Consider the following 23,723-nt stretch of genomic DNA (forward strand, 5'->3'; position numbering starts at 1 on the left):
CGTTGATATTTCTTTTCGTTAGTTTTTATTTTTTACAGTGTGCGTATGTTTTATCGGAAGTCAAAACAAAAAGTCCAAAGTTTATTTGGAAAAAATAATAAGTAAAAGTTAGTACGTGTAGTTTAAATAACTCATTAATCTTGTGTTTCAATATTATATACTTTTTACCAATGTTATAGTAATATTATTTCAAGGACAATTTGGAATTTGAAACGAGAAATAATTTTGGAAATCATTTTTACATGGTACATCATACACTATAATAAGAGTTTGTAGAATATAATGCAGGATTTAGTTTATGGCTTCAATTTCGTAAAGTTACGGCCTACTTTCTGAATCAGCGGGCGCAAGGTTATGGAGAGTTCGTAATGCGGAAACTTTATTACTGGAATTAAAAATTTCCGGTCTTATAATGCTTGAGGTGCCACATTCTTCTATTTGTCTCCAAAATATCAGCAAATATAAAGTATCTTACGTAGGTTTGGTGGAAATGACTCTCAAAGTATATGAAGATACATATCCAACATGAAAAATTATATTTCTATTTAGGTTCTATTTATACATCTAACGTCTACACCTAATATACTAAAATTTTATTTACACAGAACTTAAAATTGTATTCTTTTAAAAATGAAAAATGTTTTATTTACCTCATATTCGATTTCCATCAACTATCCTTATTTCGTCTTGATTCATATTCATGTTTCTTTATCTAACTCGAATAGTTGTTTAAGAAAGTCCATCCATTTCTCTCGGTAACGTGGCCCTTTCCTTAAGCTGCCATTGCAGTTCAATTGTCCGGGAGAGGCGGGAGAAGGATTCTATTAAAAGTTGACGACGAGGACGACGACGGATCCGGACTTGCGAGTTTTAATGCACTTGTTATAATCGGCCCTCTTACCACGAAATACCGAGGGAACATACCGTCGTTCAACGGCTTTCTCTCCCTTCGTAAGTTTTTCCCTTCGAGCCTTTCCTCACTCTCTTCTCCTTCGTCTTCTCATAGGCATTCTCGCAAATTAGGAAAATAATTTACTGCCTTAACGAACGAAGGCTCGCAAATCGACTATACAATTCCCTCTCTTCCTTTCCTTCTCCCACTACTATTCTTCTTAAGAAAATGTTTTGGAACGATTCTTCTTCGTAAGAGAGAAATTGATATTTTTGAACAGATGACTTTCTTTTTAATATCAATTCTTACGGTGATTACTTTGACCAATATTAACACTTCAGTTATTATGTGTAGAAAATTAGAATATAGTAAGTTATATATGTACTGTAAAAATATTTATTTATTTCTATTCTACCGGATTGCAATCTTTCAACTAAAACATCGATTCTTTTAATCTCTCCAAGTGGAAATAACCTGTAACGATCACAGTGGTGCAACATTAGCACCATGTGTACGTTAGCTAATATTCCTAATAAAAGGTTCGAATCGCACTCTGTAACAATATTAACAAATAACGATCGAGAACGAATTGTTGTTGAGAGAAAAAGTGATGGGTGTTTGTCACAGTTTCGAGAGCTTGTTATTTCATGACATATGTATGATTAACTCGAATATTACGATCAGACACACAAAAGTAAACATATTTCACTATCGAGTAACTCTCAAAGTTATAAAATCTGGTTGCAAGCTCTCGTAACATTTGTTAATTAATTCCATTGACTGTTTTTTCTCCAACGAATAAATTGTACGAAAATGATACGAAAAGATTTAGTTACTGGAACTTTTACAAGGTGGAATGAGGATCAATCCATGGTGAATGTCGACAACAAAATTTCTTCTGATCGATGCACGAATTACAAATGAAAGTCACCTTTTATTGGCCATTGAAAGTTTGCCTTCTTCGATTCGGCATACGTTCAAGGCAAACGAGATCGACCATTGAACGCCCGGAAACTTATTTGCCAACTAACGAAAGGAGATTTCTTTTCAGAGGAACTCTTCTCGAGTCCAAGCAATTACGCCAGAATAGCTGTTACAACAGTCAAGATTCTCGCATCGTTATTCGATTTTGTATTACCAGTATCCTATCCAGCTTCCCGTAATTCAGGACCATAATGAAAGAAACGTGAAACCTTTTCAAATCAGTAACTCTTTGCGTCCGTCTTTTCCAATCTCTGCCACGACCGTTGCTTTTTACTTTTGTGCTTCGTTTTTGTGTCTTTTCATATATAACAGATTAAATTATAGAAAAATACTTCTATAATTTAATATTCGTTTCAAGGAGCAAATGTTATGATAAGGAAACGTTTGAAATAGGTACGAGTACCGAAGCTATGACAGAGATATTATCGGATGAAAATTCATTGTCACGAAATGATATTAAATCAAAGGGAAAAAATTTAGTTTACATTAGCCAATTCAACTTTAACACGTATTAGTTGAAATTCAAAAGTTCCCATAAAACGTATTGATTGCTATCTGATACGGTGAAATTCAGTGTTAAACTTACAAATTAAGGATTGCCTGGTTAAGCAAAGTGACTGACGAAATCGCCCGACTAAGCAGCCCTTTAATTATCTCATTCGTCTAAATTCGAAAACGGAGAGACGGATAGTGTCCACTTTGCTCGTATAATTAGTAGGACGCTCTTTTGATAGAGAGTAACTCGCTCTTTAACGAGACACCCGGTATTCTTGGCGGCTGATCCAGACGAATTAAGGAAGTAAGCGATTCGAAGAAACCAATAACGACGAATCGAGAGAGAGAACGAGAGAGCAAGAGGATATAGCTTGGCTTCTAAGAAGAATCGAACTACCTCATTACGTTAATTTCCCCGGAGATGCCTGCATTTTTCTGATTCCATCCGTTCATCGTCGCACGCCGTTGCTCCACTTTTTCTCTTTCTTTCTCCGACAAGAGTTAGAAGGGAGAGAGAGATTTTATATCGAGAGACGCAAGGCTGAGAATGAAACCATTTATTGCAACGTGAAGATCCGTAAGAGGTAAGGGTCCAGAATGCCTTTACCCGGGGGAATGATGGGACGAGCCGTCGCAGACTTCGACCTGCCCCCGGAAAAAATCAAGGAAGAAACGCAGACGGTGAAAATGAGAGACACGGGGAACGTCAGGACAACGAGTTACAGACCCGAGGAAAACCAAACTAATCGTCGTTCCAAGATAGTAGTCAGTATAAGGAGACGTAGATATAGATCTTTGCTTTGTGGTGTACGTATATATGTTTACTATTGTTCATAACTATTAGGACACTTTTCGGTTCCATATATGATGAAATAATTTGTTTAAATCATCCAGCAAATCATTGGCTGATCATGATTTTCCATTCGTGCAAGGTGACCACGCAAAAGTTTATAAAAGCTAATTGCAAAAATCACAAGAGGATTCGATTGAAACTTGCAAGGTACTTTGCTTCGATTTCTTATGCTATACACCGGAAAGTTGCGTGGACTTGTTTGCAAAAGTTTCAAAGTAAGATCAGATGTAGGAAGTAGGGCGTGTTATTGGTTCCGTTTGCGTATTTTCTCGATCCGTGTAGAACTTCAAATTAAAAGTTACGATTCAATAATACAGACATTTCTATAAGGCTTCTGCTATGTGGATCACGTCGATGGAAACTTTCGTATACGTGCAAACATACAACATACTTGTATATACATATACTGTGTGCTTTGATTTTTGTTAAAAAATATGTTTCTAATTAAGTAACCTTACTACGATTTTTTTACGTTTATTTCCAGTAACTTGGTGAAACATGCAATTTAAAACCATATTTCTCTATACTCCAATCACGCAGTCTCTTAGCGTGCTTTCTCCATCGCACGAGGAATTATTCTCGCGCTTTAGGCCTCTAATTTATGTTTTCAGCGTTACGCTTTGGAAATTCACCGGGTATCCTCTGGATCGCCCAAGGTCCTCTTAAGAAACGACCGAAGAAATATTCCCGGCAAGTCTCGCTTCGGCGGTTAATTAATGCAGCTACATTAAGAAGGAAAGATACCGTCGAAATCCTGTGATTATGCAACTCTTCTCCTCCCTTCAACCCCTTCGAATCTCTTTATTCTTTTCTTAAGCTGCAAGTACACTGTACATATAGCAACATACGTTACATAGTAAAGTTATATAACATGTTTCGATAATGAAAAGAAAAATGTTATACAACATTATACGTTATAATAGGCATATAACGTGTTTCTTACGATATACTCAAAATGGTATCAAGTAGGAAGCAAATTGTGTGATGTTATCGTGAGAGCAAAGTATTGTAGGCCTAATCAGAGCCCTGTGAGATCAATGCAAGAAATCTACAGGCTATGTTGTTCTATTCCATGTGGAGCTTCATTGAAAGCTTGTATACTACCGTACAGAAATACCATTTTGATCTATTTGTGGTAATAATAAGATGTGAATTTAACCAAAGTGTACAAATTAATGATAAATTAACAATATAATAAATAATTATTACCTTCTTAGTTAAATTGATATATAAATTATTAGTACCAACTATTAGTTAAATTATTATACAAATTTGACATTTTAGTGCAATTTTTCATACAAAATTGTAACGAAGCATACAAACTCTAAAATCTTCTTTTCCCTAAAATCGTGATTTTTTAATTCGTTGTTGCAGCAAATGAGCGATACGTACTCTTGAAAGTTAGTGTAAGTGCATCAAGGCTGTTGAATGCCTATGTCGTTTCTGGTTCCCTTGAGCGTTGTTGTTAGCCCATAGCCGTAACATAGAACACCGATCCAACTTTGTCTCCTTGGAGAGTGGAGTTGTTGTTGTCTGAGAATATAGGCGCCTTAATACCGCGCGAAATGTGCTACCGGATATATGTTCCGGCATGCCGGAAACAATAATCGCGCCGGTAAGTGCGCGTGCACAGGAGAAATCGAGCGAGTTTAAACAGGATGCCTGGAAGTTTTGTGAACGAACGAAGAAACCGGGGGTCGTGTTCAACCCCTTTCCTCTGTTTTCCGATTCCAGTTTCTCGGTTGAGATTTCGACCCTTGTTAATTGCTTCGTATTTTAGAGCAAGAGTACGTTCGTGTAATCAAATACAAGAAGCGGTATATCTTGAGTAGGATTGCTTTTTTCCTTTCAGCTTTTCCAGGTAATTTAATTCGCGCAGAAAATCAGTTTAGTGTTGTATATGATCTTTTTAATGTGTATGTTTCCTTTTGTTGAGGTTATTCGATGTATAATCAGAGAAAACTAGTGGATAAATTGTAAGGCAGAAAATATATTTAAATATAAGTGTAATTATAAGTAAGAATACAATTTGAGCTGGTCCAGATCCGCACGCTAGCTGTGTTAACCAATAACTGAAAACCCCGAAATCAACATCGCTTGTCTTCTGTTTATGGTCTGATTTCGTCGCAGTCTTTTGTCTACGCGCTGTCGATGGCTTTGTCACGTAAAATGGATACTTGGGTTGCGAGAGAAAAGAAAGCTGAGTCGTAGCCCAACTATTAATTCTCTTTTATCGAACTTTATTATGACTTTGGCACTTACAATAACGTTGAACAGAGAAAGGGATGTTGTACAAGAACAGCAACTAGAACGAGAACTGCCCGGGCTGGGTGAAGTCTCGGCTTATATACACCCTGGCTTGGGGATGTTGGGGGGTTTGGTGTGGATTCTAAGGAGTCCGAAAGTCGGGGTTGGGGCCTTATCTCTGATGGGGACTAAGATGCGTCGCGGCGTTGGCGTCCGACAATCGGGAGTCGATGTCTTTTCTCTGAGAGGTAGTTGGTGTCACATACCCCCCTCTTTAGATGGATTTTGGTCCTCCAAAATCTTAGTGTTTCTTCAGCATCGACGGATGAAATTTGGCCCTGGGCGGTGTCAATAGTTCGAAACTAACTCTTGGTTCGCTTCCAGGTTGTACAGGTAGCATCGGCGTGTAAACGTTTATAGGGGCGGAAGGTGTTGCGGTACCAACGTTGGGTGCATTATTAACGGTGTTTTTCTTAATTTTACAGCAAAATATGTGAATACACAGTTTTGACAGTCCTGTCTTATTAAGCAGATACAAGCATATGAGTCCAATGGATATATATCCTATAATTTGCAACGTGCTGAGACCCCAAGTTTTAATTTGTGTCATTCTGTGCGAAAAAGTTAATTGATTGGCTCTATCTTCTATTTGACTCAAGGTATCAGTATAGCCGTTTAGGTTGCTCATTACTTTGGGAGTTTTTTCTAGGATATCAAGCATTGAGGATAGATCTACGTTATTAGTTATATTTATGGTTTTAATCTTAATATCGTAAGAAACGTTCTTGGGATTACCACTGATTCTCATATGGTTGTCTCCGTACAATATATCTACGGTTATTTTAGTTCTCAACAGGGAGGGTTGCTCCAGTTTGACAATTTGATGACCTTCTTCCGAGAATATATTGAGTTCTATTGGTTTTTCTGGTATAGCTATGTAGTGATTTTCGTTTTTGAGCGGTATAAAAGTTACTTCTACGATTTTATAGACTGTGAATTTACAAAATCTCATGGTATTGTCTACACTAATTATTTCGGATGCGCAATCGTGTTTCGAATGTCTATAATGTATGGGTTGAATTTGTTTACAAATATATAATTCGCGTCTGATTCGACATTGCTTGTCCAAATACATCTGGTCTACATTCACATAAGTTAATCCTGAGGTAAAAAATATCGGACGTTCGACTAATGGAGCGAGAAATGCTCCGTTCTTTTGAGTCGGTATGGGGTATACCTGTTCTATATCCCAGTCTGAGTCAGTTATTGTTGGGATTGAAATTTTAAAGAAGATCTTTTCGCTTTGGACAAACAGTGTGAGTGTAGAGATGTCTAAGATGTTTTGGAAGTTACCTTCCTCTGGTAAAAATTCTTTATTCATGTTGTGCTTTCCTAAAGCCTTAGCGTATTGTTCTAAGAAAGTGTGATGATTTATGATCTGGGGGCTAATAATTCCTTGTTTTCCTAGTAGAATTAGATTGAACATTTCATTGAGTTGAAAGTGTAAATCTGACAAAGCGCTTTCTATAGAAATAATCTTGACTACTAGAAGTTCTTGCTTGTTTACCTGATTTATTTCATTTCGTATGTCCGCGTTTACCTTTTCTAATTGCTTTAGGCTGTCGGTGTTTAGGATTTTCCTAATTATAGCGGTTTGGTTAGTTACAATGGTTTTTAATTCGTTTCCTTCGCTAAATAGTTTGTCGATATTCTGGTCTATCAACTGTAAGTCGTCAGAATCTAGAGTTCCGAAGAGTGTTTTGCTGATTGAGCCTATAGCGTTTATCAATCCTCTCTTAACTTTAGAGTGAGTCAGTAATCTTAAATGTGTTCCTAGCGTTTTGACGTTGTTAAACTTGTTGGTTAAGGAAAGTATTTCTGATTTTACTCGACACGAGGTGGTACAATGTTTCTGGGTCTCTTTTATGTGTTCTCCTAATGTATCGATGTGGTTAGTTATATCACCTACATATCTATTCCTATATATACATTAACTTCCTCATTGTACAAATAAGCTTTAGATATTTTTTCGTGGAAAATTGCATTGTTTTCGATTGGTATTAATTCCAGCCCGAACACGAGGGTTGTGCATGAGATAAGCATCCTGAAAAATAAGTTTTTAACCTATTACCGTGAATTTTCTTAATGACCTTATCGATTATTATTTCGTAATACGGTGTTTTGACTTGATGGATTTGATATGGCCCTAACCATTCAGTATCCAATTTGTCTTTTTTGTGATCGTTGTGAACTAGTACGAAATCTCCTTCTTTGAAAATTGTTTGGGTTCGCACGATCTTTCTTTTTTGATCTCGAGCGTATCGTTTCTTACTATTTATTAGTGTTTGTCTAGCTAACTCCAAATATTTGTTTAACTGTTTTTGCCATAGAGAGAACATATCATTATACGTTAAGTTGGTGATTTTTGCAATTGCGGACGGTAAATTAGCTTTTCTTCCGAACGTTAATTCAAAAGGGGTAAATCCTGTTCCCTCGTGAACTGCTGTATTATACCCTAAACATATAAAATTGAGTATCTCGTCCCATTCTTTACCGTCGTTATCCCGTAAGCTGGCACGAATTAGATCTTTAACTACTGCGTGAGTACGTTCTAACGATCCGTTGGATTGCGGATGAAAGCTAGTCGTCTTGATATGTTTAATCTTAAAAGCTTCGTCAAATTTCGTTACGAGTTCGCTAATAAAATTCTGTCCTTGGTCAGTAAGAATTGTCTTGGGTGCAGAGAATATATAAATATAGTGATTCAGTAGCGCGTTAATAATGGATTCGCTTTGTTGTGTCTTTAACGGGACTAGTATTAAGTATTTCGTTAACTCGTCATGGATCGAGAGAATGAATTGGTTTCCTCGCTTGGTTTTTGTCATAGGTCCTATAATGTCCATGGCTATTTTGTCGTTGGGGTTTAAAGGGGTGTCTGAAATTACCGGTTCTTCTTTAGGTCGTATCCTAACCAGTTTTTCCTTTTGGCAAACGTCGCAATTTTTCGCTCTCCTTTCCGTGAGTGGATTCATTGGTTTCGGCCGTGTGGTGTTCTCAAGCGTGATATTTCTTCTCGCGTTAGGTGTACCTTGGAATTGGGCGTCGGCTCTCGCAATTGGTCGATTCATTATTCTTCCTCTTGCTATGGTTTTGTTGCGTTCGATTTCCCCTATAAGTAACTCTGCCTCGAAGGCTGCATCCTGTGCTTGTTGGAGATTCTTTGGTCCTTTAGATGACGTGCGTATTTCTATTTCGGGTTTCAAGTTTACGGTGAAAATCTTGGTGGCTCGTTCGTTTTCAAGATCTATAGCGACTGCACGACGTATCGGATCGCGAATTTCGTGTTGGAGTGCGTATAGTAGTTCGTTGAGGTTGTGTCGGAACCTCTTCACATAACTGTGTACCGATTCGTTGAAGTTTTGTCGTGTACGTTGCAGTTTGTCGCGGGCTCCGTTGGATGTGATACTCACGGATACAAATTTTCTGAGGCTATCGAACAGGTCTTCATAGCTTTCGATTACAGAGTGGCGGATACTACGTTCTGCTTCTCCGATGATTCTTTGTGTTAAAATGAGGCGTAATAGCGCGCGTTTTTCTCGACATTCGGCTTGAGCTTCTTTTACCCGCTTAATAAACCCTTCTACTCCTATATCGTCTTGCCCATTGAGCATAGGGATGAAGTCTAAGCAGGTTTTTGCACTGTACGTAGGATTGTCGTAATCTATAGTTTCTTCTTCACTGTCTATATGGTCTGTTTCGTTTTTCGTCTCGGTCCTTTTAGGAACATGTGGTTGATTTTTTCGAATAGTGCTGGCACTAGCGTCTTCGGTTATAATACAGTTGAATTCAGATGTAGCGATTGACTGAACTCCTAATCGTAGTTCAGCGTAATTCCTACCTAAGAGTTCGATTTCTTTAACGCGTTGTTGACTTTCGTCTTGTATTAATTTACGCAAATTATTAAAAGCTAGTTCGTTTCTTTCGTTCTGCTTCTGCATAGCGTCTAGTATGGCCCGAATATTTGGATCCATACCAGTAGCCATAGAGCTAACAGAAGATGTGTCTTCTGATTTTTTGCTCATAGTGGTTATTGTACTGTTGTTGGAGTCTGTACTAGCGAAGCTGTTGCGACGAGTACGATAATATTTAAAAGAATCCAGTTCTTTACCTGAATATTCTTCTTTTCGTGACCAGTTTCAGTTTTGGTGATGACCGTAGTCCGCTTTCCGTAGAAGTCGTTTTCACGCAAAGTGAGCTGATCTGCAGAGGTCCGCTGATCCCTCAATCTTCAATGATACACGTATGCCGAAATGCGTAATTTCGTTTTCTCGAAGTTGATGGATCCTGGCAGGATCGCCAAAATGTCACGTAAAACGGATATTTGGGTTGCGAGAGAAAAGAAACCTGAGTCGTAGCCCAACTATTAATTCTCTTTTATCGAACTTTATTATGACTTTGGCACTTACAATAACGTTGAACAGAGAAAGGGATGTTGTACAAGAACAGCAACTAGAACGAGAACTGCCCGGGCTAGGTGAAGTCTCGGCTTATATACACCCTGGCTTGGGGATGTTGGGGGGTTTGGTGTGGATTCTAAGGAGTCCGAAAGTCGGGGTTGGGGCCTTGTCTCTGGTGGGGACTAAGATGCGTCGCGGCGTTGGCGTCCGACAGTCGGGAGTCGATGTCTTTTCTCTGAGAGGTAGTTGGCGTCACAGGGGTTTCGGTGTGGATTCCAAGGAGTCCGAAAGTCGGGGTTGGGGCCTTATCTCTGATGGGGACTAAGATGCGTTGCGGCGTTGGCGCCCGACAGTCGGGGGTCGATGTCTTGTACCTGAGAGGTAATTGGTGTCACAGCTTCAGTGCTTGAGAAACTAAAAAGACCAGATGTAGAATTTTCTTATAAGTGGTGACCACTTCAACACCTTTTTATATTGTTGAGGGCAGAACTAAATGTAAAATTATTTCTAGCGCACGTATTAGCAATTTTTATCCTCGATCTCTATCGAATTTTTTTTCAATTTTTAACAGCCATCTGTCCTGGCGTATAGGTATATTATATCAATTCATCGTATATATTCGATATTCTATTTTTTGTAAAATTATGATATTTTTCAATATCGACTATCTTCTAAACATTTTTTTCATTCGCTATCATATATACAAAAAAAAAATTGCCCCTTAGATTTTTAATAGAGAAAATTCAATATGTTGTACGATATTTATTTGCAATGTGAATATTTTGAAAAGCAGGAGTTAATTTTAATCTTGTAGCGTTTATTTCGTCCGATTGCATGCATGATCCATTATGCCAAATTTCGCGGCTACATTTGTCGGTGTTCCAAGAAATACAAAGCATTATTACATACTGACAAGTATTTTGTCGAATGCAACTGAATTCAAATTCGATGTGCTGTTTGAAATTTAGAATCAAAATCGATTTTCTCTTTTCCATGTTATTTTATATATAAAAGTATGCTGCTTAATGAAACCGTTATACATCAATGAAACCACGAATATGTTAGTATATGTGTACCCGTTTTAGGAACTGCATGGGTCAAAACACAGATGTATTAATTGTACATATACTATCTTCGATACATTTTTAAAACAATGATCTGAAATTAATACCGACTGTCAAACACGCTATGAATTATTTTGAATAATCAAGTAAGTTGCGCGCAAGTCATCAACTTCCCATACTTCGGTATTTTCCGGCAATAATCGTCAGTGATTCGGACGTGTTCGCTATCCTTCGGCGCGATTTTCAAGTCGCGCGACATACCAGCGCCATATAATACAAAGCTCTCGCCAAGTTCTCCGGTCGTTTCTACATTTTCCTCCTTCGGATTTCCTCGTTCCTTCGTCCCAATTCGGTAAGATGGCAAAAGGTGGCGCCGTTATATGTTCGGCTAGAGAGAATCGCGAGGAGGCTAATAGAAAGAGAAACAGAGATGCAGAAGCCACAGTAAGGCTTTAACTATATCTTCGCAGCGGTGAAACAGCCGAGCCACGATATTACAACCGCAATGCGTACCGTTTCCTGCGACGCATGCGCTTCCTGCCTATGGGCGCGCATCCGGCCTAATCCTCGAATTTCTAACAGTGGTTCACAAAATATTTAGTTAGTTATCAGAAAACATTGACGAATTTTATGTGTATATGAGACGTTTTGAAATTTCACGAAAGTAACTTATATATTATCTCTTAGTGGATACTAATATTTCATACATTTCAAGCTTCTTAAAGCTAAGAGTTCGAGAGTCCTACGAAAATAATTCCTGAATTTCCTGATTATTAAGAATCCAGAAGAATGCTAATTCTAAAATTCCGTGATTCTAAAGGGGCTAATTAAAAATACAAAAGTTGTACTGCTTCATGCTTGTAGAAAATCTTATCTACATATGGCCGTCGTATCTAGTCGAAAGCGGTGAAAGCATACGTCAAACGTACGAGTCTAATACTTGTAGGAAATCCTACTAACAGGAAGGAAGAAGAGAAGATGGGAATAGAAGACGTGCTGGTTGGAACGAAGGGAACTGAGTGCAATTGCCGATATATCGTTAGTACGAGAACCGGATGTTAAATGGGGAATTATACCAGGTGTAGAGAGAAGGTAGTGGAAGAAGGCGGAGGGCAACCAGCAGGGAGCGTGCAAACGAGCAAACGTGCGAAGATTCCGTCGATCGGTATCTCGACGCAGTGAGCTCTCTTCGGGAAAGCAAATGGTTTTCTGATGAAGGAATGTTACTCTTAGAGGTGTAATTATTGGTGGTAATTTGTACTCTGTGAAAGATTTAGGTGTGTAGTTGATGCGTACCGATTAATAAGATATCCATGCATTTCTGAAAAATTTAACTGTACGATTATGTATAGAATGCAAAGAATATTCGAAAATGTACGAAATAATATTTAATACGTGTTCCTGTACATATAAGTACTCGTTTTAGATACTCAGAGGGTGAAACATATTTGTTTTGTTCATAGTAGGTGTATTTGGTCCGATCTTTATCGCCAATTATTACAATTCAAGAACCTAATAAGAAACATTCTTTGTCATTTTTATCATACCTTGCAATATAGTTAGAATTAAAAAATCCTTCATTATTCCCTTCAATTTATAACATTACAGAAATCGATAAAAAAGTTGCGCCACTTGTGCAAGAAAGATTTGAAGCATCGACGTGCTCCTAGTCGTCGATTGCTTCTAGCGCCTGTATCCTCGGCGTATTCGTGTCTGTGTAGAGTGTCGACCTTCGAAATTCACGCGCATAATCCGTAGACTGCCACTGGGCCGAGATGTTTACGCGTTCAAGAGCACGCACACGTGCTTGTAAGTGCGACGACGAGGAATCCCACACGGAATTCGGGTCTGGCCCTGGTAATTTACAACCGGGACAATTGGTCAGGGGATGTAGCCGGCGTGCAACAGGGGATAATGTAGTTCCCGGTACGTTCTCGCGAGGACATTACATTACGAGTACGAGGAGAACGACACTACCGCTCCACGCGTAGAAATGTCCCTTGTCGCGCTCAACGTGTTGTTACAACGAGATCATTGAATTCGGCGATTATACTGATTACGTTGCGTGTTTTCTGTATTAGTAAAATTTTTTTCTACATCTGTACTTAGACTACAGATATTTATGTATCTATAGAAAAATTAGACTTGCAAAAATCTATAGGACGAATATAATATGTAGAAAAATATAAAATATCCAAAGTATAATGTTTTTTATAATATTTAGTAGATGAAACAAATCTTTTCCTATGTTTATCTATAACTTATCGGTTTGTGAAGCAAATTGCGTAATTAAAATTTTATTTATGAAAAAAAAGGTACGTTCCTAAAATTAGCTCAATCTATGTTATAATCGAGCATTATACGTATAACAATGTCCTCCTTATGCGTCTAACAACTTATAAGTACCATTACGATAGAAAAGAAGTTCGCAAGTGCGTTCACGGCAGAATTTCGAGATTCTCTCAGGATTGTCCTGCTAGCTGAAGCTGAAATAAATTCCAAGACCGCGGTGGATAGCTTGCAAATTTATGGTAATGCTGGATCACGAATCTCTCAAATGAATTTTATTTAAAGTTTCTTACGGGCTCGGTCACGGCGCTGTGGTTTGTAGGAAAAACTTTCGAATTCATAAATACAATTTGAATGATTTTCATTATCCGGTATGAGATTTTCATCACGACCGAATAGACAGGCATAATGATCGTTAGACGTTCAGGAAATCGTTGGATATGAAAATGGAAAGCTTGAAAGCTTTCGCTAAGAGATTCCTTTTTTTTCTTCTCTCTTTTTTAAGGTTGCTCAGGAATGGGATACCTTAATTGGTAAAAGGACGTTGAATCTTTTGATTTATACGGTCTACAGAGAACAAGATTTCAAATGGCTTTTCATGAAAAGGAAACAGTGTAGACAAACAGAAATGGTTTTAGTATATTTTTTTAAATATTTCGTTAGTTTAAGAATATCCAAGTTCTTGGACAATTTTATTATATCAATACCTGATTTAACGTACTTATAGTCCGTCACAATAGTCTGCTTAAAAACGCACTTTGTTACAATATCATTTATATTTACATATCAATATATGACGTTGAATTTATTCAGCATTTTTAATATTAATATTAACGACAATCATAATTGCATAAATATGAACATCAATATTAACAAGAATATTAATTGAATAAATATAAACATTAACATTACATATGTGATATTACAAGTAAATGGGCGATAAATCTATGAAATTTTATGCATAACCAATTAAGGAATCGTTTTCTAAATGTTCACTAGTGTGCAAAAATACATATTTAATACAGCCAAATAAAAGGATAGTTTTCATAGGCTATATATAAAATTAGCTATTGAATATGGAAATTGCTTATCATATATTTTACCAGTGATCTAAATAAAACAATGATGAATAAATGAAACATAGATATCGTAATAATGTAATAGGGACTGGCGACGCAGTTTAGAGGTAAAGTTGTGCTTAAAGAGCAAGAATGTGTAACGATCTAGCCTGTTTTCAATGGTTCTGCGACGATCCCATTTTCGGGACAAAGAAGTTCCACGGTAAGCGGCAGCAAGTGTGATAGGGTATAGAGTGGTAAGGCGGGTTAGAGTAATGAAAGGGATGAGGGGGAACAATGTGGGTTGATGGATACCAAGCTCTTTACACAGTCATCAGGGACTGTGACTGAGCCAACCGGAATACCATTTTCCTCCGTAACGTAAAACATTGTGAGCGTGTATCCCATCCTGGTGAAAGACGATGAATCTTAATCCTCCCATTGACACGTCGAGTTTCAGTGATTGTTTATGACGTAATCTTTCCACTGGAATTACTTCGTTTTCTCTTTTCACCATCTATTAGACGTCGAATCACCGATTACGTCTCAAATCTTTAAACAAAGTTCTATATTTTGTAAAATATAACTAGCGAAATATGATTATGTATATTACGGACTATTTATGTGAACGTTTTCACGTGGATAATTTTCAAGTCACGCTTAAGCAATCGCATCGCTAAAACTTTTTATTAAATTTAGTTGCGAGATTTCTCTTGAGAAATATTTACAAAAAAAAACATTGATTTCAAAGGTATCCATTGTCATATTTTAGATATTAGGTGTACCTAATCTTCTCCTATAATTTTTATATCGGAAAAATATGGCAACGATATTTGTAAAACATTCGAAATATATTTCGTATTTCCAATTTCATATCTTTGAATTAAAGAATCGTGTAGACGAAACAGGGTCAAAACCGAAGAGTCGTCCGCGTAGTTGGTAGTTTTATGGGAACTGGTCCGATCTTGAGAGAGTATCTTGCCCCGGGGCGAAATACGCGCGGTAAAGAAGCATATGTTTCAGTACCTACATTCCGCAAGTTTTAAGTTTCGAGTGATGCTCTCGCGGATTTTCAAGAGGTCGCATACTTTTGCGCCTGCACTTTTCGTAGCGGGGCGTGTCGGCGGTGAAACAACCCCGCAAGGATGAATAACGCGTGCAAACCCGATCCCGCTGGCTTGTATTCATGCCAGTCGTTCATATTTCGTCGACAACCTCCTCGAATGCTTTTTGGGTCGAGTGGTTCCCTACGTACCCAGGTATTTTCCAGCGGCCAACTTCTCCGCGTGGCGAAAGTCTTTCACCGAACCCAGAACGGGGAAAAGACCAGCGCCGCTTGAAAATCTTTTTCATGCCTCGGCTCTTGGTCGCTGTGCGCACAGTTTCACCCGAAAAGCAACGATTCTGCTACCTGCTGAACTTTTCTAACGATTCAAAAATGTTTTGTCGCGGCTCCCTCGCTGATGAATGCTTGTTATCAAGAAACTCGTGATTCTTGAGCTGCGTAAATAATGACAGAGTGGCTTTTTATTTTACATTGGTTTGCTTTGCTTTTTAGTTTTGGTCTTTTTGATATAAATTGTGATTTTTTTGCGAGTAGTCTAAAGAAACTTAAGAATTTGAGGGTTTCAGTTACACCACTCCAAACGTTCGAAACTGAATGTTTATTGGCGAAGTTATTGCATAAAAGCTTCGTAAAAGTCCCAAGTTAATAAAATTCGATTAAGAATAACCATTTTGTATTCTCGATATTTTGCATTCTTTAGTATTCTCCATCTCAAACATAATCAAACCTCTTCAAGCATGATTAGTTCATTTGTATACATACATTCCTTATCTAAAAACATTTTTCCAAGTATTTACGATAATATCTCTTCTTCCCCCCAAAAGAAGCCAAACACACGAAATATGTATTGAAACTGAAACTGAAACTCGTATCGATGTCGAAAACACACAAATCAGTCGGCAGTTGACATAATCAAGATAGAGTAGTTCCTTTTGTCTCGTTGCGTTTCCTGCGGATAATAACATAAACGGTGGTAAATCAAAATGATCGATGTCACATGGCGCACGCGAGGATTCCAAGGATGTGGCACGAGGGGGGAATCCTCTAAAGAACATGGAAAAGGGACTCGAAGGTAGAGAGACAGTGGAGGATAACTATTACTATCAATTTGCATGCCTCCGGTCACTCGACCTGCCTTTATCGTCCTTTCATCTTGACGATGCCAGGGGCTTATTTCCGCCCATATATTTCTTGGATCCCAATAAGAGACTCGCTTTTCCCCCCTCCTTTCTGTTCTGCTCTCCGTCATGCCACCCCTTAAGAATAACACGAAGAATTCGTCGCTCGTCCGACCGTCGTGGTGATTAGACCGAAAAACGTTTGTGCGTTTATAGGTAAACCGAAATGTGGAAAATAGCTTTTTACAATATTACGTATATCTAAAAGTTTTATTTTCCTAGTTTTAATTTTTTAACAATTTGTACAATTTTATAATCAGCATTTTTCACAGTTCTTCGTTGAACGGGATAGTCAGGTGGTTTAACCTTAACCTAACCTTTCCATAGAAATAATCTATCCTTCCCTTTCTTTCCAAGACACCATCGCTCCAAAATCTCGTGGCTCCATTCTCTCGGCAATGAAACTAAACAATTACTCGGGGGCCACATTAAACGACCTCACTTTTATTCGAATAGCGCGCGCTTTGTTCACGGCCCTTCTCTTTTTCACGGTGGACAGCGGGTGTAAATAACAAAGAATGGTAGTTAAATCTCATTGGCCCGTCCACGTCGAAAAAGAGCATGTTGGGATGAGTCGTATAGTCGAATGTATGTATGTGTATCGAAGCATCCACGTGGGAGCAATGCATCGGAGAGCCAAGAAGGGGTTGGCAGAGAGGGCGGTTTGCCTCTCTGATTTACACCGGGCCAGACTTCTTCTGAATATTTAACGGTGCAAGCCTGAACATCGCCCGGTGTTCCGTCGTCCCGCTGATCCGGATTAAGGGAAAGTGATAAGTTACCCGAAGCTTCGTATGCGACTTCCACTCAGCGGCTGCTGTTTCGCTTTTCATCCCTCTTTTATTCTTCTTCTCTTATGTCCCCGACTGTAGTAGTATATATATACTAACTTCGTATCTCGATCTACTTCCTTCTTTAAAAGAGAATTTTGTATATTGATCTGTTATGAAATTTCAACGTGTTTCTAGTAGTAATAGTATTTATTACGGATAATTTTGTTTTCTACTATTTTCGGGTATTGAATTTTTACGGTTGCAATTTAGTCAATTATAGATATTAACACTTTGACTGCCACGCCGAAATCACATGTTTCGCTCAGGACGCCACGAGAGTATTTTTATTATGCAAAGCATATAATGGCAAAATAATAATAAATTGATGATATAAGACAACATTCTTCCCCAATGGACCGTTTATCTTATTGGTGGTCACGGGTCACCACCGTGGCGCCTTGCTAACAGTTGATAGCGACATATTATAGCAAGTCTTCGTTTATTTCAACAAACCATTCGCATTCGTTATTTCGTCGTAAGCAAAACGTCAACAATATATTGTTGAAACGTGTAAAAAATATTAGTAAACAGTATTTGCTCATTCTATATGTAATACTAAGATTTGTGCACACTTCTAACTTCAATTATATGACTATAAAGCAGCATTTACAATTATTTTCTAAGGTGTGTTTATAATAATATCCATAGATTATCCCTCAAAAATATGGATGCAAACACAGTGCACCGTTATATGCAAGATCTGTTCTCATTTTTTTTTCTTATTGATGTTCTAATAACAATGCTTAATTCTTCAGTGGTTATGGTCTTCCATTTATCGGTTATATTCAAAATGCCCTGACCTAATGTCTGTCAATTTTCATATAATTTTCACAATTGTAAGGAGTTCAAACGCTCCGGTCACTAACGACCACTGTGGCGTGACAGGAGAAACCGTGGCCGTTCATATATAACCAATGTGGCAGTCAAAGTGTTAATGATGATTATACAGTATATCGCAGTATAGCGCGTCAACAACAGTCGTTATTTTTCGTCTCGATTCACGCCACGAATCAGCCGATCGCCTATTTCGGTTAAAATAATAGGAGTGGTTTGAATGATATTCACACTGAGTTAACAATTACAATATCGCTTAATACTGAGTTAACAATTACAATATTGCTTAATACTGAGTTATCAATTAAAATATGACTATTCCTTTTCAACAATCTTTGAAGAATATAAATGTCTACGAATGTTATGTGTGATAGATGTAGAATGTGTTTTTAGCGAAGAGTTATTCTTTGACGATGATGTCGGGAAGGAAAACTAGTGATGTGTGGTCGCTGCCACCCACCAAAGGTCACTCGCCGGTGGAAGCGGTCATCGAGTACCTCTTATACCATGTTTCACCGTAATGAGCAATAACTCTAAGAAGTGACCCAATTTTCAGTATGTATTGTATAAATTAAGGGTCTCGACAGTAAGAAAAATCTCCAAATCTTACGTAATTAACACTAAACCTACCGACATTTCGTGTCTACCTATTCCTACCGTGTGCGGTCAAAATGACCGGTGATTAAAGAAGTAATAGTTTTTATGATTTAACTTAGATAACGGTTAATTTATAACTAAAAGTATATAAAATGATGAACTTCCATAAAATTTCTTATTCAACTTCGCTGCATTTTTTACAAATTATCTTATTATCAATTGTACATTTGCCGCATAAATATTTCCCGCATCGTAAACAAATTTTCGCAATTTTTTAACCTTTACAATTTTTTACTTGACAAGTTTTTTGTAGTAATGAATCTGAACTTGTTGATAGTTTTATTGCATGGTTTTTTTCCTGCGATTCTTTATATAACAGTAATGTATGCACCAGATTTATAACAATTTTGTGAATTCTCAATAAATTGGCCCCATACTGTAGATACCATTGCAAATTTATTGGTTTATGAACATTGGCTTCTTTCGCTCTTCTTATTAAATCGTATAAACCTCATAACTTCAACAAAGTCATTGCTGCTCATTGTTTTTGAAAAAAATGCAGGTGTCCAAATTTTATTCCACAAATATGAAATATCTAAATTTTTTGCCTGATATGCACCGCGGGCATATAGCAGAGCAATAAATGCACCTAGTTTTGTTGCATCTAGCTCCCTCTTAGTCCCCAATATTCTAAATGCTTCTTCTTCCTTACATTTTATTATATGATCCCTTATACGGTGATCAACGATAAGATAAAATATCGTCTTTACTTATCCTTTCATTATATACGTTTAGCATATTTCTAAAAATATTATGAACTGATGTCCTGCCAGGTTTGGGACTTGTATCTATTTCTTTCCAAATTGGTCCATCGGGCCCAGTCTCATTCTCTGCTGTCAACGATAATTTCTTTCCTTTTTGCCCTTACGTAAAGGCTTATTTATAATGTTCTACTCTGATTCGGTTGTAAATAGCTCTTCATGTGTTTCCTTGCCGTTTTCAGTTGTTGAAGTTTCTTGTTCATCGCACACTGAACTGTCTTCTTCTATGTCCGTTATTCTTTTTTTATAATTTTTTTTTTAAAGTCTTGACATTTCTAGGGTAAATATTTATTACAGAATAATACCATGTATGGAATACAAAATTATTGTCAACTTTGATATGCTTTACTTTTCCTTTTATAACAATATTACACAAAACGCTCTGAGTGAGATGCTTTCTGCTTGAGTTTTAGATATAACAAGTTTAGATATCGACTAATTGACTAACAAACTGAGATGTATTCTAATCGAAAGGACGATAGCAAGTAAGAATATGGCCTGTGATGGTGATATTTATGCGAAAATATTGATGAGTATGGACCGTTCTCCACCAATGGTTACTCGAGGGTGGAGTTGGAAAAGCTTTTCCCATGTTTTATCGCAATGAGTAATAACCTTAAGAAACTTCTCCACTTTTAAAATGTTTGTAACAATGGACTGTAAAAACGCTAAATTTTGTGGCGGTTCCTTAGGATTATTATGGGCCTGAGTTGACATGTCTTGGCAGCTAGTGGCTATCTTGATCGAGGAATGGATTATGTTTTATGACAAGATTACGGGTATAACAGTTGTTATTATTTGTTATTACTGATTTTGTTTTGTTTTGATTTTGTTTGTCATTTGAGCTTGAGATAGTCTTTTCTTTGCACTCATTGCATTTATTTTAAGAATAACTAAAATATTTTGTCGGGCGATCAAGATGACCGCTCACGGTAGGCAAGGCAGAGTACAACTTTTTCTCAGAAAATAAAAGAGCAAACTAAAAGTAAATACCAAAAAATATATTGTATGCATTATGTTAATTAGCTAGCAAATTGCTGGGATATATGACGGGTCCTTAAGACTATTGAGGGTACGCCGTAAGGATGAGCGGACGGTCGCCCGACGTAACAAAGATTAATTGAAAAAAGAGATACTTATTTTACACGATTATACACTATGTACATACATATGCTTATGTTTTGTTCCCACTTTATGCCTCAACGAATTCTCGTCATTTATCACAGAATTTTCGCCATTTAACGACAGATTCTCGTCATTTAACGAAGATTCCTCAACATTTGACCAAGAATTGTCGTAATTTATCTAAAACATCTCGCCATTTATACAGGAATTCTGGAGATTTGTCCACGAATTCTCGAAATTTGTGCACAAATTGTCCCCATTTGACCACGAATTGTCCCCATTCGACCAGACATACTTGCCATTCATCCACGGATACTCGTCGATGATGAACGGATACTCGTCGTTGATGAACGGATACTCGTCGTTGATGAACGGATACTCGTCGTTGATGAACGGATACTCGTCGTTGATAAACAGATACTCGTCGTTGATCGACGGATATTCGCCAACTGAACGCAGATTCTCGACATCTGACCATGGATTCTCGCAATTTAACCACAGATTCTCGTCATTTATCAAAGATTTGTCGTCATTTATCAAAGGTTCCTCAACATTTGACCAAGAATTGTCGTAATTTATCTAAAACATTTCGCCATTTATACAGGAATTCTGGAGATTTGTCCACGAATTCTCGAAATTTGTGCACAAATTGTCCCCATTTGACCACGAATTGTCCCCATTCGGCCAGACATACTTGCTATTCATCCACGGATACTCGTCGTTGATCGACGGATTCTCGTCGTTGATGAACGAATACTCGTCGATGATGAACGGATACCTGTCGTTGATGAACTGATACTTGTCGTTGATGAACTGATACTTGTGGTTGACGAACTGATATTTGTCGCCGACGAACGAATACTTGTCGCTGATGAACGGATACCTCTCGTTGATGAACGGATACCTCTCGTTGATGAACGGATACCTCTCGTTGATGAACGGATACCTCTCGTTGATGAAGGAATACCTCTCGTTGATGAAGGAATACTCTTCGTTGATCCACGAATTCCCCGTCGTTCATACACGAATTCTTGTTGTTCATACTCGAATTCTTGTTGTTCATACTCGAATTCTCGTCGTTCATACTCGAATTCTCGTCGTTTATACCGGTATTCTCCTCGTTCATACACGAATTCTCGTCGTTTCTAAACGAACTCTCGTTGTTCATACACGAATTCTTGTAGTTCATACACGAATTCTTGTTGTTCATACACGAATTCTTGTTGTTCATACTCGAATTCTTGTCGTTCATCCGCGATTTCTCGTCATTCATCCACGATTTCTCGTCGCTCATCCACGAATTCACTCCACTCGTTCAGACATTCACGCCAGTTGCCCACGCACTCATGTCAGTTGTCCAGGAATTTAGGTCCCTTGTCCAGGAATTCTCGAAGTATGATGAAATCCAATGAGCGACTTCCTCGCTGATTTCGTAGCGTTTTACTGCGCTTATCTTTTTTTTTCTATTTATTTATTTGAATTTTACAATTTGTCCAGTAGGACATTTGGTAAAATGTTATATCTTGGTGTTGTAATAATATAGCATGTGGGTGGTTACCTCCAGCGGGGTACCATCTTCGAGTTTGTTAGGTTGTGTCCTTTGTAAGATCTGTTGGGTGCTTCCTTTTTAGTCTTCTTTCTATGTTTGATGTGTTGATCGTTTCCGTTGCTAGCCGATTCGGGTGCGTTGCTACTCTTTCTCTGTACCTTCTTGCGTATCTGCTAATCTCCTCCTTGACCGTTGGTATTCCAAGGTCTTTCCGTATATCTTCGTTTCTGACGTACCATGGTGCGTTTACTATTGTTCTGAGGATTTTAGCTTGGATTATCTCTATTTTGTTTATATAGCTCATTGCTGCTGTTCCCCATAGTGGTATTCCGTACGTCCAGACTGGTTTTATAATTGTTTTGTATATTTTTAGTTTGTTTTCTATGCTTAGTTTGGATTTTCGACTTGTTAACCATTGCATTTGTCTCCTTGCTGTTTGTATTTTGTATATTATTGATTTAATATGTTGTTTCCATGTAAATCGTGTATCTAGGTGGAGTCCTAGGTATTTGACTTGCCTTGTTTGTGTTATTTGCGTGCCGTTTAGTGTAATGTTTGGTGGTATCTGCTTTCGCAGTGTGAATGTAATGTGGTTGCATTTATCGGGGTTTGCTTTAATTTGTTTATCTTGAAGCCACTTTTCTATTTTTGTGATATGTTCTTGTAGTAATGTGACTGCTGTTACAGGGTTCGTGTGCCTAACTAGTACAGCTGTGTCATCCGCAAATGTCAATATTTTGCTATTGGTGGTTGTTGGTATGTTGGCCGTGTATAATGTGCATAGCATTGGTCCTAGGACGCTTCCTTGCGAAACCCCTGCCTTGATATATTTAACTTCAGAGCATGAATCTTTAATTTTTACTATAAAGGTTCTGCTGCTTAAGTACGATTTTAATAAATGGTATATTTGTTTCGGAAATTGTTTCCTGATTGTTTGTAGAAGGCTTTCGTGGTTTATTTTATCGAACGCCTTCTCTATGTCCATAAAGAGTGCTGTACAGTATTCCTACAAAGATGTGTCGATAACTTTTTTTTGTAGAGGGTAATGGTCCAAGGTGGTCGACGTGGTAGGTGTCGAGCGGCAATTCTCCCTTGTCGATGGTATTTAGTAACCCCTCCTGTTTCCCCTGTTTTCTCTCCGCAAGGATACAGTCGATGCAACTCTGCACTACCTTTTCCACTTTTTCGCGCATTCCTCTGAACCAATAATCCCTCCTTAACAACGCTTCTGTTTTGGTGGTGCCAAAGTGACCGCGTTCGTGAGCTCGTCGAACCACCTGAGTTTGCATCGACTTTGGCACGACCAACAACGGTGTATCCCTTATTTCTCGGTATAAAATACCGTTCTTTAGGACGTACCCGTCGGCTTCATGTTGTTTAA

The 23,723-nt window shown here is 37.9% G+C and overlaps 2 long non-coding RNA genes across 4 annotated transcripts in view; one reads left to right on the forward strand and one right to left on the reverse strand.

Annotated features, from left to right (window-relative positions):
* LOC138190200 (uncharacterized) overlaps nt 1-23,723 on the forward strand; it is a 117,365-nt gene that overhangs the window by 11,114 nt on the left and 82,528 nt on the right. The window lies entirely within an intron of this gene.
* LOC138178047 (uncharacterized) lies at nt 21,655-22,249 on the reverse strand. Of its 2 annotated transcripts, none has more exons than XR_011172586.1 (3): nt 22,134-22,249; nt 21,761-21,991; nt 21,655-21,676 (listed from the first exon to the last, which is right to left on the reverse strand). It is a non-coding gene; the product is annotated as an uncharacterized LOC138178047 (long non-coding RNA). The 2 variants fall into 2 exon arrangements; XR_011172587.1 differs by having other exon boundaries at nt 21,655-21,697.

The sequence above is a fragment of the Bombus flavifrons genome, chromosome 3 (assembly GCF_040668555.2).
Source record: "Bombus flavifrons isolate JBK064 chromosome 3, iyBomFlav1_principal, whole genome shotgun sequence".
Classification (NCBI taxonomy): domain Eukaryota; kingdom Metazoa; phylum Arthropoda; class Insecta; order Hymenoptera; family Apidae; genus Bombus; species Bombus flavifrons.